This window comes from Uloborus diversus, chromosome 4 (genome assembly GCF_026930045.1).
Source record: "Uloborus diversus isolate 005 chromosome 4, Udiv.v.3.1, whole genome shotgun sequence".
Lineage (NCBI taxonomy): Eukaryota > Metazoa > Arthropoda > Arachnida > Araneae > Uloboridae > Uloborus > Uloborus diversus.
Window position 1 is genome coordinate 194,944,524 of NC_072734.1, and position 16,032 is coordinate 194,960,555.

Here is a 16,032-nt window from a genome sequence, read left to right on the forward strand (position 1 = left end):
GATATAGTGAGCAAGTGTCCAATCAGCATAAATAATAATAATGAACCATTATTTACATAAGTTCCGTTTAAAAGTAAAATGATCAGCCAAATCCATTTATTTTTAGCCAATCTTGTGGAAAAACGTTACTTTAAGATTTGCCTTGAGAAAAGCCTCAAAAAGTCAGACGAAACGCAAAAATATTCAACAATTCGGAACTCCAGCGCTCGAATACGCTACCTTGCGGTGATTTACAAAACTGCCGATGGAACTAAAACATTGCCACGTTTTAGTTCCATGTGTGTCTGTTGACGTAAACACAGGCAGTTTGTTCTGAGTATTTATTAACGCAATCGATGTGTCTTAGTTTGCTTTCAGCTACAGAAATTAATTCGTCCCCTAAGAGTATTCTCGAGCTTCTCAAAATAATGTTAGTTTTCTTTATTTCTTTCAAAAAAGTATTAAATGGTGGACGCGTAAACAAGAAAACTCTGGATTAACAAAATTGGATAACGTTATACCAGGTAAAATTTTTTATTGTATGAATTTGTAAGAATATGAGTTTTTTTTTAATCTTAAATTAATTTAAATAATCATATTTTACAGCAGCATTTAGTTGGAATGGACAGTATGCAAAATATTTTCTTGGATTTATTATCGTAGAACAAAATGAAAAATGTTTAACCTAGAAAAGAATTTCCTTTATTCCTTTTATTCTCAGCTGAAAGGTTTCGCCAAATTTGTTTAGGGTTATAATTTTGGTATTGTGCGAGCAAAGTAGCCTTGGCGAGATTTCGCGTTTTTAGTTAAACCATTTTTAATTTTTATCATGAGTGGAATAAAATGGTAGTAAGATTACAGAATTCGATAAATGAAAAGAAATAATGGTCAATCAACTGAAAAGAAAACTACCACCATATATCCGTGAGAATTTTGTTGATGATTTGCATAACATGACACAATTAAATCGTAACTCAGAAATTAGAAAAATCGAAACAGAAAATTTTTAAATGAACCGATTCGGGAATTCGAGAGAAATAACTCAGCTACAAATGGAAAAAAAATAAGCGCTAGCCAAGCAAGGCAAAGAAGTATCATCTTCTTTCGATAATAATTTGTAATGTCATATTGAATTTTCTAGCATTAATTGTTGTTCTTGTCAGGCCACAATTATTATTTAGTTTTATCAAGAATTGATAAATATCGAATTCAACATCATGGAAATAGCTGCTTAGAACTACGAACTACGTAGTTTGCATTAATCTTTGACGTTTAGTAATGCTTCTTGAATTCTCATTTCTTTCTACGTGGGCCAGAATATCCACAAGACTTTGAAAATTAATTTAAAAAGAATAAAGCGAAAAAGTCATACGTACGAACAAAAATCACAACAATTTTAGCATTTTCTTCGTTACCATGTGCGTTTGTTTTAGTTTTCAATTCCGCCATTAGACAGTGACTTCAGTGCCCCCTACAGTTCGTTGGAGTTGCGAATACAACTATTCTTGGGAGTTGAGATGACACACTAAATAATGACTTGGATTGATGAAAGCCTTTGAACAGGGAACAAAAAGCTCATAAGTCGTTTTTTATACAACTTAGAAACTTCGAACAGATGCTATCTTCAGCAGAAAAATTGGCGCTTTCGATGGACATATAATGTTAATATGTGCACGTTTTTTTCCACCCCTATATTGGGGCATTTATGCGAAAATTGGGACTAAAATTGGAATAAAAATGGAACTATCAATCGGATTTTTTTCGAACTGGTCTATAAACCTTCCCAGTACCAAACTGAACAAACGGTGAAAGTTTCAGCCAAATCTGCCGGGTAGTTTCTGAGATCTTAGGGAACAAATTTACCAAACTCAATTTATATATATATATATATATATTTCTTTTTTAAAAAAATCATCTCAACTAAAGCCCTCAAATAAAAAGACAAGTTTTGAAAAAAAATTTCCAATCCTAATTTATTTCATATTTTTTACAACACAAATCAAAATAATGAAACTAATCTTTTAACACATCTCAACAATAAAGACATTGTAATATCAAAAAATAATGTTTATTTAATCTTCTACCATTCATACATCATTCTTTTATTAAATTAGGATTTTAAAAATTTCTTTGAAAGGTGAAAATTTGACATTAATTTTTTTTATAACAGCATACAGTTGCATTGCTATTTTCTGCTTTGAAAATTTTTATACATCTTTTTTTTCTTTCTCTGATTGCATGGTCTATCTTGGATGCCAAAAAGTAACCAAAGTTTTTATTTTCTCTCCTGATTGAAATATTCTGTAGAGTTCTCAGATTTATATATACACTACAGATTGCTTAAATGATACATGATTTGTTCCTATGAATCTTAAGCAACTTATGCAGTAAAATGAAGTTTGGGCTGAAATCTGCTCTTTGCGCTAATTTCAAATTGACCTTGGCACAAATGAATAATCAAAGAAATAATTTACTGTGAGAATTAAGACATAATTATAAACAATCAAGAATAAAATCTTCCAAATTACTGCTTTATACAAAAAATATATAAATAAAAGTGAAATTTAAATCAAGTATTTTGAGCATAAAAAGTATTTTTCAGTATGTACAAATGAGTCAAGTCTGTACATTTCACAATTTTAAATAGCAAAAGACCCAACACACATTTAATTTCAAGATTTCTTTAAAAAAAGCTACAGATCGTCTATTAATTTACGTAATGTTTCATTGCTAACTCTCATACAAATAGGGCAAACGGGTTTTACAAAAACCATTAATGTTTTTCATTGCAGACATTATTTTTCTTGGTTTAGTGCATTTAAGAATATTTTATTTTATTCAATTTTTTTTTCTTTTTAAATAATCTCAACTAAAACCCTCAAATGAAAAGACAAGTTTGAAAAGTTTTTCCACAATCCTAATTTATTCCGTATTTTTTACAATACAAATCAAAATAATGAAACTATTTTTTTAACACATCTCAACAATAAAGACATTGTAATATCAAAAAATAATGTTTATTTATTCTTCTACCATTCATACATCAATCTTATATTATATTAAGATTTAACAAATTCTTTAAAAGGTGAAAATTTTACATTAAAGTTTTTTTACAGTACAAAGTTACCTTAATATTTTCTGTTTTCAAAATTTCATACTTTTTTTTCTGATTGCATCGTCTCTTAGATGCAAAAAAGTAAGCAAAGTCCTTTTTTTTTCCGTCATTGAAATATTTTGTAGAATTCAGAATTATATACACTACAGATTGCTTAAAGGATACATGATTTATCTCTATAAATTTTAAGCAATTAAGCAGCTAAAAAAACACATGGCTAAAAAAAACTAATAAAACTCAGAATCTTCAGCAGTAATTGTTATTCTGATTGGATAGATCACACGAGCAACTTACATAGTTAAAAAATTACCATATAGGTGGCACTAAAAGCAGAGTTGATTTCACGCTCAATTTCACTATGCTCCATATTCTCCTACATATCCCTAAATGTGTCATAGTCGATGTTAATTCAAGAAAAAATGTCATTTCACAAAAAATAGGAATACGGTGGATTCTCAACACCGTGTATTTTCAAACACTACTTCAAAGATGATTTTTAAGAATAGTTTATTTTTTATTTTTACAATACTCACGAGAATTTTCTGTTGTCTCACATGTACTTTCAAAGATGAAGGAGCACTAAAGGACTTTACACCAGATTATGGTTTTGCTTTGGTGCCCGTTTTCAGATGTATGTACAAACTATTACTGTGGGAAAATGCGGTTTTACTTTCGCATGTACCTTTAAATGTCTTTTCATATTTGCATACTGAAAATATGACCCTTCACAAATATATCAAGTGCATAGTTTTTCATTGGTGTGAAAATGGTTTTAAAATTTGAAAAATCAGAAAATGACCTTTTACATTACTCAAAAGAATGAGGGTTTTCATAAGTGTGTGTCCTCAAATGTGTTTTCAAATTCCAACTCTGGGAAAATCTCTTTTTACAACAATCGCAAGAATACAGCTTTTCATTAGTGTGTTTTCTCAAATGTGTTTTCAAAGCTGAGCTCCAAATAAATTTCATTTTGCAATATTCACAACTGTATCGTTTCTCTTCAGTGTGTACCTTCAAGTGGCTTTTCAAAGCCCATATATCAAAAAACGCTTTTTTACAAACGTCACAAGAGTAGGGCTTTTCCCTTGTGTGTATCCTCAAATGTCGCTTCAAATTTGAACTCTGGGAAAATCTCTTTTTACAAACATCGCAAGAGTATGGTTTTTCATTAGTGTGTATCCTCAAATGTGTTTTCAAATGTATAAACTGAGAAAAGGCTTTTAGACAGTACTCACAAGAAAATTGTTTTTCATTTGTGTGTATTCTCAAGTGAGTTATTAGTTCAGAATTGGAAGAAAATGTCTTTTTACAATACTCACAAGAATATGGTTTCTCATTAGTGTGTGTCCTCAAATGTTCTTTCAAATCTATAAACTGAGAAAAGGCTTTTAGACAGTACTCACAAGAAAATTGTTTTTCATTTGTGTGTATTCTCAAGTGAGTTATTAGTTCAGAATTGGAAGAAAATGTCTTTTTACAATACTCACAACAATATGGTTTTTCATTAGCGTGTGTCCTCAAATGTGTTTTCAAATTTGTACTTTGAGAAAATGTCTTTTTACAATACTCACAAGAATATGGTTTCTCATTAGTGTGTCTCCTCAAATGTGTTTTCAAATTTGTACTTTGAGAAAATGTCTTTTCACAATACTCACAAGAATATGGTTTCTCATTAGTGTGTGTCCTCAAATGTGTTTTCAAATGTATAAGCTGAGAAAATGCTTTTACACAGAACTCACAAGAAAATGGTTTCTCATTTGTGTGTATTCTCAAGTGAGTTATTAGTTCCGAATTGTAAGAAAATGCCTTTTTACAATACTCACAAGAATATGGTTTCTCATTAGCGTGTGTCCTCAAATGTGAATTTTGAGAAAATGTCTTTTTACAATACGCACAAGAACATGGTTTCTCATTAGTGTGTATCCTCAAATGAGTTTTCAAGTCTGAAATTTGAGAAAATGTCTTTTTACAATGCTCACAAGAATGTAGGTTTTTTTGAGTGTGCATCTTCAAATAACTTTTCAAATATGACCTCCAAAAACTGGCTTTTAGACAGTACTCACAAGAAAATGGTTTTTCATTTGTGTGTATTCTAAAGTGAGTTATTAGCTCAGAATTGCAAGAAAATGTCTTTTTACAATATTCACATTACACATATGGTTTCTTTTAAGTGCCCAATGTTTCATGCATATTTGAGTTTTATTTACAGGAACTAACAAAGCAAAATAAATTGAAGAAAATTCTTTCACGAGAAATATAGCTCAAATGCAGATTCTAGGCAAATAAAATAATACATTTAACATAATAACATCATTACAAAAACATTATACAGTAAAACTAGTAAAGTTAACTACATTTGTAAGTACACTACCTGTCGAAGTTGTCAGGTACAGAATTACTTTATCATGTACATCGCTCTCTATTAGTTGACCAACTGTCTAAATTGCGCACAAAAATTCTACACTGCAAGTGGTCAACTGACACAGGTTTACACTGTACGTGTACGCTTTTTCTTTTGTTCAGTTTAACTCCTAAATTGTCAAATTTTACATTTACAAGAGCAGTTTTGTAATCCACAATATGAATTCAGAAAAAGTGTATTACATTTCTTTTCTTCAGCAGTGTCTTTAGAGAATTCTGTCAAGATTATAGAGTTTTCTTAATCTAATGATTGTCAAATGTATGCATCTTTCAATGCCTCTAAATTTACGAACTCATGGCAAGTTTTCATAAAAGCATAAAAATAAGACTTTTGTAGCCTGCATTTTTAAGTACCCTGTATAAAACGTGTTTAAACAAAGGCTGTGCTCAACAGGTACTCTTAGATTCTATTTTTTTTTTAAATTCAAGAGTTTGTTACAAAATATGATTTTAAAAGTTTGAAAATCACTTGCATCGAGACCGAATCTCCCGATGTCTGCGATTCCACGTTCAGTTTCAAGGAGCTGGAATTGGTATATACCAGTACCTACACACAAAAAAGAAAGCAGCTGAATGCATTTAATAGTAATTAACAAAAGAAACACAAGTTAGTATAAAATCGTAATACAATTCATAATCAAAACATACTATAATTATCTTGCCGAGTAGCAGGGCTGGTTTACGAGGGCAAGTCATTACATGAGCCAAAAGAGATACTAAAATTTTTTTTAAAAACGAATTTTGAGACCTTGAATTCAAATCATGTTTTTCCCAGTCTCGAATCGAGATAGGACCCTATCCCTTTGGGTTTATGTTTCTTGTAACGGCTTTTACCACAACCATAATTTGAATTCAAGAGGTCAAAATTCAAATGAATGTCAGGGGCTTGATGTTATGTACTGGATAGGGGACCTGGGGTAAAATGGGGCAAAGTGAAATAAAATATCTCTCGTTGAACGAATTACTAAATGAAAGAAGGGATCATAGGGCATTTTGAAGGTCAAAAAGTAGGAAATTAGGATATTTTCGCAAAAAAAAAGTAGGAAACGCAGGACACTTTTACGAAAAAGTGGGAAAATGTAGAACCGGTATTTTAATGCAAAAATAGGAAATCTCAGTGGCAAGTTTTCATAAAAGCACTTAAATAAGACTTTCGTAGCCTGCATTTTTAAGTACCCCATGTAAAAGGTGTTTATTCACAGGCTTTGCTCTTAGATTCCAACCTTTTAAAAATTCTAGAGTGCTATTAGAAAACATTATTTCACAACTTTGGAAATCACTTGCGTTGAAAAGGAATCTCCTGATGTCTGCGATGTGACGTTCAGTTTCAAAGAACTGAAATTGGTATAAACTTGTACCTGCACACAAAAAAGAAAGCAGCTGAAAGTATTTAACAGTAATTAACAATAGAAAAACAAATTCTTATAAAATGGACAAATACCATTCATAATCAAAACACACTAACTATCTTGCCAAGTAGCGAGGTTGGTTTATGAGGGTAAGTCACAAGAGATAATAAAGTGAAAAGAAAAATTGTATTTATAGATCTTGAATTCAAATCATGTTTTTCCCAAACGCGAATTGCGATAGGACTCTGCCTCTTGGGTTTTCTATTTCTACTAATGGTTTTCACTGTAACCATAATTTGAATTTATGACGTAAAAATTGAAATGAATGCAAGGGGCTGGATGGTATGAGATGGATACGGGGACCCGGAGCAAAATGGGGTTGAGTGAAAAATGAAATATTTTTGTTTAAATGAATAAATGAAAAGATATTGAAATAATAAATGAATATTTAGCAGCAAGTTACTACCCCTGAGCCAAGGCTAAGGCAGAGCTAGATTCAAAATAAATACATATATTTATAATATAAAGAAAAATACATGAATGAGTGAATGGACAAGAAAATTTATGAATGAATGAGTGGAATTACTAAATGAAGCAACTTAAACGAATTAAGTAATAAATGAAAACATAAGTGATTTAGTAAACTATTGAGTAAGTAAATGAAATAAAACGTGTTGTGTTTTGTTGTGAATGGTTGTCTACCCTATGAATGGGTCCTTATGGCATGTGTGTATTGTGGAAGTCGGACTTCACCCCAAATTATGGTCAGGTGCGGATACAGAAAAATCTTTTGGAGGGGGCACTGAAAATTGAATGGACCCTCCGCTGCCTTCCATGTTTCGTAACAAAGTTTTAATGACTTTATTTTTAGATGTGCGTGTTTTTATTTATTTATTTTTTTACGGATTCCTTCAGGTCAATGAATTTGCTGAAAAAGAAATCTATCATTTCGCAATTAGGTTCATGGATAAAAATGACTCTTTTAGGTGCGCCTGCACATTTTAAAAAAAATGTTATTCATTGATTCCATCAAAGAAGACGAATAGCGATAATACGGTCCCTTGAATTCGAAACCAGTGAGTTAAATGTATTCTCCAACTCTGGGCCTCTGACTCCAGTAATACTTCTTTAGCAAACAAAAATGCTTTTATTCAAAATATGCTGTGTGTGTTTTGTGTTCTTTTTAATTAAATACGTAAAAAATGCAAAAGAAAGATCAATTAAAAGTAATAAATAAAATAGTTAAATCCATTCATCCTTTTGGAGAGGGAACGGGCCCCCTGCCCCCCCCCCTCCCCTCCTATAATCCGCTACTGATTATGGTTCAGTTGGAAAAGTGAAGCAGCACATTCCAAATTGCAGGCCTGGCTGGCACACAATAATAACAACAATATTCACATCTGAACCTAATTACTTAATGACTTATTAAATAATTAAAAGTAAAACCTTGTAATTTCATTTTCTCATAAGTAGAGCTTTCCATAGGGGAAATACTACTTCTAAACCTTTAACTGCGAAACAAGTAATATAAGTTTAAAAAATTGACCTTGCCACAAATGAATAATCAAAGAAATAATTTACTTTGAGAGTTAAGACATAATTATCAGGGGCGGATCCAGACAGAACTAAAAACTTGAAAAAATATGATGCTTTGGAAAAATTTTACAAACATCAATATAGTTCACATTTAATAAGAGCATTTATTAAGGAATTTTCACTAGGCGATGCTAGTTTAACATAAAGACTGTAACCTTCCCAATAATCTTCCTCCTTTACTAACAAACGTATGCATATATCATCGCCTCAAAGTGGTGTTCCTGTAACCAGTAGTGTGTTCTAAGGCAGCTGTATAGGACTTCTGATTTAAGAGGAAGCCGATATGAACCTAAGTGTATACCCAGAATGGGTATTTACCCAGGTATTTATTTCAAAAAATTTATATTCAACTAAAATACTTTTCTGTATGTATTCCAGTATATGCATAGTATATAACCAACCATACACAAAACAACAAATTTTTGCCGAAAAATTGTATTTTGATCACATATTTAAAGAATTATTGTGTGATAGCCAAATCAGATATAAAAAGCCATTCTACAAAAGGTAAAAAGCTTAACTGGTTACAAAAAAAAAAAGCAAACATGAATTTTTTAAGGTCTTAGTCTTTTACAACCCAGTAATATGTCCCTGCATGACATCAAAATATGAAGAAATGTCGCTCAATATTTTATTACTATTTATTTACCTATGTCTTTTGCAGAAATTTCCTACAAACCTAGTTCACAAGTGTGTTCAGTTGCATCTCATATACATACACTGAGAAACATTAACATAATCTGCATATTAAACTTGGACAACAAACAATTCAACCTAAACTGAATCAAGCTTCATCACTCAGTTCAACAGGCACCACAGGCAGCACTTTGATACTGGTAGACAATAAATTTAATAGCAAATAAAATTTGATAGCAATATAAAATTTGAACAAAAAGGAATGTAAAATTGAATCAAAATACCAAAACACCCTGGCGCTTCATCAGGGGGCTACTCTCTGAGGGTAGGGAAAAAAACCATGAGATGTTTTGTGAGTGCTGCAGGCGAAACGCCTAAAAAACAGCACTAGTACCCCGACATAAAACAAGTCAAGCAAAGGGGATACCGGAAGTCAAAAATATAAGCATGACAGAAATTAAATAATTAAAACATTTTCAAACCAAAAATACAAGCATCCACAATTATTAATTAGAACCAATTCTAACAGCAAGAAACCAGAAATTAACTCAATTTAAGAGGAAAAAACATGGGAAGAACATAAACATGGAGCAAACAAAAAGACCTACTTCTACTCTTTCATAAGCTTGTAAATGAGATTTTCGTTGAGATGAACTGGACATTTACATATCCAGTTCATCTCAACGATAGTCAACGAATAGTTCAGTTTTTTTGATAAGATTTCACTAAGCCTTTAAATAAAAAAAATTATAAGAGATAAATTTTTAGATTTATTTTTTCATTTTACGGTTTATGTTTTAAAAAGAAAATCATCACCTTTTGATATCTCCTAAATTTTTTTTGTAAAATGCGCAGTTACTAGGGGATTTAACCTGTCTTCGGATAAATACCCAAAAAAATATTTACCTTCCCACCCTACATCACTAATTGCGTGTATTAAAAATAGTTAGAATAAATTTTCATCATTACGTTTCGGGGAGCAAATGCAAATGAGCAAAAAGCAACAGAAAAGAATATTTTGATTTTTTTTTTTTTTTTTTTTTGCTTATTAATGTGAAAACTGTTTCTACATTTGCCACGTTATCACTTAAACAGCAATTAAATAAATAAATAACATCCTAGTGTCTTAATAACTTCTCAGTTTTTCTTCCAAACATCCCTCATGCTTCTTTTTTTGTTTCATTTTGGATATGACTAACCTAGATTGTGATTTTAAAATCCTGAAATTCATCATTGAATTGCTTATACTTCTCCAACTATGACATTGGAAAGAAAGATTATGCGGTTCACAATATGTTTCCTTCATAATTTCATCAAGTCCTTTCAATAAAAATATTATAAACTGTGTAATACATATGTATGTATCAGTTTTACCAATTATTTCATACTTAGATTTTTTTTTTTTTAAATTCCCCATTCAATTTCTGCATTTTTTTTTTTTTTGTAAAAGGTTTTTGGGTTTTTACCCAGGCCTTGGGTAAATACCCTGATAAATACCCAAAAAATATTTACCTACCCGCTGGGTATTTACCGGATCCACATCACTAAATACGATAAATATTTTTTTTTTTTTATTTCCAATGGCTGGCAGGAAGAAAAGGTTACAAAGAACAAAATAGCAAAAACAAACACAATACACAGAACAAGGAAAAATACAGAAACAATAGGGTGAAATATTTAGCTGCCGATACGCTCTCTTGCTTCCCAATAACGGTCACAGAGGCTACGTCTGGAAAGCTGGGTGCAAGTGTGCAGGTGACGAATGTCCATTTCTTCGTTTGAATTGCAAAGGGGACAATTGGGACTCTTCACAATCCTTAAGCGGTAAAGATGTTTTGGTAAACAGTCATGGCCAGTTAAAAGTCGAAACAAAGCCACTGACTCTGCTCTTGGTGCTGAAGGGACAAAATCACGGTTTATAAACCAAGCTTTGTGGTTGCTTCTAGCTTTTAGGTCTTGCCAAAAAAAAACTCTTGATTTTTTCCTCATATATAACTTTATTGCATTGAATGAGACTGGCTCATTTGGTAGTTGAATAATAGCAGACCCCCTCTTGGCCAGAGCATCAGCAAGCTCATTTCCTCTAATCCCACAGTGTGCAGGGATCCACTGCAACACCACTTTTATATTCTGCTGCACCAGATCGTTAATGAAACTGCGACATTCAGAAATTTCCTGCGATTTGCAGCTCTTTATCGATGCTATCGCCTCAATAGCCGCTTGAGAATCCGATAGGACAACGCATCCCTTAAGTTTAAAATCACGGTATTTCAACTGACGCGGCGGAGTAAGGCTAAATGTGTAATACGATAAATATTGATGGTTAGAAAACTTAAATGAACAGCTGAAGTGTTTTAATGCCAAACACTAGAAATCACATCATTTATGTGCATCTTTCTGCATAACTTTAGCATAAAAATAAAATAAATTCGCAAAAAAAAAAAAAAAAATCATAAAGTTTAAAAAGCTTTCAACATACCAGAAGATAATTGTAATAATTTAAATGTGAGTTCGTTACGTGGAAAATATCTTTCCTGTAAGCCTAAAGGTCGAGCAAAAAAGATAAAAGGTATTTTAATCATCAAAACAAAACATATGGGAACAAATTGTTCAAATTGGCATACAGCATGCTAAAGAACTAGACTTAGTAAAAACCAATAGTACCTAAAAATTAAAAGTAGTAAATAAAGGAAGAAAATGAACTTCAAAAAAAAGATTGAAAGCATTTAAAATTCCCCAGAAATGATAAGGACAATGATTGAAACATTTTTCAAAATAAATGTTTTGACCAGTTTGGAACAAGAAAAATCCTGAGAATTTCAGTTCAGCTCAGAACACACATCTAAAGACATCATAACAAACGAGCAAAAATTATTTAAAAGAGGCAATTTTTTTTTTTTTTTTTTTTGAAAAATTCAAGAAGTTTAAAAGCAGGCAACAATCAAGAAATTATTTAAAAGACATGAAAATCGAAAAAAAAAAAAAATAATAATAATAATAATAATAAAAAATAAATAATAATAATAAGCCTAGTATGTAAGAAACAGAATGAAAGCTGAACATTAAATTTGTCCAATTCTTCCATTTTATGTGAAAGTCCTTTCAAAACCAAGATCTATAGTCTACGGGAGAAAACAGTTTTGAAATTTTTAAAACTTGGACTGAAATAGAAAGATTGGTTGAATCTCAAATAACATCAAATCATGGAGTCTTGTTTCATTGCTGGGAGATATTTCGATAAATGGGAATCTGGCGGTCTTTCTTCATTGGCGTCAATTTTTGGCTCCAGCGCCTGCACGAGAGGTACTTTTCTTTGCAAATCAAAACAAAGAGATCTGAAACATCATTTGACATAGGGTTACTATTCACCAAATATCCTAAATAAACAAACAAACCACTGACGTAGACCGGAAGTAGCGAGTCTTATTTCCGGTTAAGCGCCAATCTCCATTGCTAGAGATAGGTGTTCTTAGCGAAAGCGATTTTGTTGTGCTTCTTTAAAAAGCAGAATAATGTCTTCTGCGTATTTCAATGCATTAAATAAGAAAGACAAACTTAGTTATTGTTAAAAATTATCTTTCAATGGCTGTGACCTTACCGATCCTTTAGTAGATGGATGGCGAATCTATTGCTAATAACGATTGATGTTTACAGTGTTCAGGCAATTTTGTTTTCTTTCAGTTCTAGGTAGAATCATTTCTTTTGCGTATTTTAATGCATGAAATGAGTATAATAGGCTTTGCTATTCTCAAAAATTGTCGATCAACGGATCTGATTTTCCTGATCCTTTAAATACAGAAAAAAAAGGAAAAAAAACGAGTCTTCGTTTGTCGATCATTACCGCGATTTCAATGATAAGCATTTATGAATACCTCCTAAACAGAAATAAAGTTGATACAAAGTCTGCTTTCAAGAATCACAAATCTACTGGATTGCAAGTACGTTGTGAATTGTAATTCCTATTCTTAAGTTGAAGCTATTTTTTCAAAGATGGAAGCTTTTCTGCACTGTGTTCACACAGAATGGCTATGACAGGGAGTTTTGGTGTCATATTCAATCAATTCTCCTGTTGTAGCTTTTCAGTTCACACACACTTATTACAGTTGCTACCTAATTTTCAGGTTTGATATTTAATATATTTTATTACATATTTGTTCATCACTTTTTTTTTTGTTTAATCAACTTGCTTCTGTAGCAAGATTGATAAGCATTAAAAAAAATTGAAAGATAACAAAATTTAAATTTAATCTCCGAGTGCTTTCTCCTGCGTTAAAATTGCTTTGAATGTAATACCAATAGCTATACTAGGATACTATACTATAACTTTAATTAATGTGTTTATTTACCGATTGTCGAATATCTAAATTTGTTTACAATTAGAGCGCCTAATATTAAAGTACCGTCAATAACTCGAAGTCCCAAGAGACTGGCTAAATGGTTCGAGTTATTGATAGTTCGAGCTATGGGAAGTTTTTTCTCATGAGGTAATGAATAGTGGTTCTTTATTTTAATCACACAAATCAAACCGTTTGAAACCCGTCAAAACACTGGAAATTTTCAGCTTTGCAGGAAGCAAATAAAAAATTGTTCAGGTTGAGTTTTTCCAATAATCAATTTAATATAGATCTTCACACATTACAGTAAAAATACAAAGCTGATGAAATTAAGGTGAATGTTTCCAGCTCGTAAATACCTCGCACAAAGTGTGTTTACTACATAATATTCAATAAGATTCAATCCTTTCGCTTTAAAGCATTGGCTTTGATTCAATGATCAGGACCTTTAGAAATTTGAACATCTTTATTTCTGACATCTTATTTGCTCGTGTCCTCATGCTGTACCCGAAAGCAGAACAACATCCACTCTTTTTACGAAAATTTTGCGCCTTTGAAATTCATGATTAATTTAAAAAATTCAATCAAATTACAGATACGTAAACAGAGCAATTCGTCGTAAGAAGCAATACAAATAAGACTTCCGCCGGAAGTTTTGAGTGACCCCGTGCAGCCCTGCCACCTAGTGTTCAAAAGAGTAAGTGTGGCTTGGAATTTGGTGAATAAATCAGAGCAGGTTTACCAAAATAAAATTATTTACGCCAAAAATGAGATGACCGCGCCAGATTCTCAATTATCGAAATATCCCCCGTTGCTGACATAACTTATAAATAAAGCGAGTTTTCAAAAATCAGAATTAAAAATCCACATAACCACCTGGAAGCCTCTATACAAAGTAACTTAAAAAACATTAAAAAAATAACAATAATTAATATAAAGAATTAAACAAATGAGTTCAAGATATAGGTAAAAATATTGAAGCAGCTGATAACAAACAGCAGTCACTCGTTTTAAAAAATTGTTCATTATTCGGGGAAGGGGGGTCAGTAATCCAGGAGAACGTTAAGGGCCAAAAATATCCGGGACTGGTTACATCATTTATAGAAAACCCAAAAAAGAAGATACACATAAAACTTTTGCAATAATTATTTCCGAAAAAATGAAATACTCACGAAGCAAGGAAACAATTGAGTAAAGTTCAGTGGACTACTGTTCAATCTTCTGCCAATATTCGTAGAATAAACTTCACTACACACAAACTAACGCATATTTCGTACCGAAAACAAAGATAGTCCGACACTTAAGAAACTAAAAAAGAAAGGTTTGACTCAAAAGAGCTCAAAATTAATCAAAATAGATTGCTTAAAGAGATAAGACGCAAGCAAACATGAATCGTGGTGTCAACAATGCAATTGGTCACAGTTAAGTTTCATTTGATTTCAGTTTCCTGCCTCCATGCTTGCGTTCGACTAGAGTCCCTATATGAAAACGTAGTTTTCAGAGTTGCGACAACAGCTACGCTTGGAAAGCGCAACCGGTTACAGGGGGAAGATAGGGTTGCCGCCAAGCTGCAAGATTGGCTCCTTGTTCGCTTCGTTCTATGAGCCTCATCAGTTGATCACAGGTTCGTGATCAAACGATTAGTAACCGCTGACGTCATCGCTGCAACGTGATTAACCAACCGGTTGCTACCGGTCGTGGTCGTCGAACGCAAGCCATGCTCGCTATGGAGATGATTAGTGATGTGCCGGATCGTTAAAAAAGTAGATCCGCGGATACGGATCCGGATCATTAGTGTCAAGATCCGCGGATACGGATCTCAAATATTTTTTTTACCCAATTCAACTATCCAAGTGTAAAATTTGTTACGGGAGGTATTCACGTCAGGATAATGATAGTTTCTTCAAAAAATGTCAATTGCGGCAAAAATGTAATCAAGACTATGATTTAATCTTTAAAGAAATATCCGTTAAAATTGAGGGAGAGTTGGAAGGAATGGGTCAGCGCTGTATTAATGCTTAAATGGAATGTGAAAAATTTTTTCTAGCTTACTCGGTAGATGTAGGATACAGGAGCAAGAGCGTAAAGCTGCTTCTGGGCAGGTAGAAAAAAATTTTCCCATTTTATTTCAGCATAAATGCAGCGCTGACCCATTCCACCGAACTTCTCCGACCGACGAAATACAGAGCCGGGAAGACCTTTACAAACAGTAAATAGAGAATTTAGTCTCACTTTTTTTAAAGGATGCCTGGAAAAACAAAAATGAAGAATAGCAGAAACCCCAAATCAATAACAAAAACTAATATTAAATTAAAAATTAAAAAAACAAAACATGTCTCAGAGAGCCGACCTCATATTAAGATGAATTTCGCGTGTCAGAACACTCATTTGTTAACAAATATGAATATAAAGATTTTAAATCATTGAGCTTTTTCTCCTTATCTTTCGACTATGAAATCGATACGAATCACGGGTTTAAAGGCTTAGAATTGCATTTAAAATTTACTTAACAAGATTACAGCTCCTACTGTATATCAGTTAGAAGTTTCAAATAAATATAAAACGCAGAAAACTTCGTTCTTTCAATTAGAGCCAAAATTTT

General features: G+C 32.1%; 1 long non-coding RNA gene across 1 annotated transcript; it reads right to left on the reverse strand.

Annotated features, from left to right (window-relative positions):
- Positions 1–2,977: 2,977 nt before the first annotated feature.
- Positions 2,978–14,714, reverse strand: LOC129221421 (uncharacterized). The gene is made up of 2 exons (XR_008580509.1): positions 14,603–14,714; positions 2,978–6,062 (listed from the first exon to the last, which is right to left on the reverse strand). It is a non-coding gene; the product is annotated as an uncharacterized LOC129221421 (long non-coding RNA).
- Positions 14,715–16,032: the final 1,318 nt, after the last annotated feature.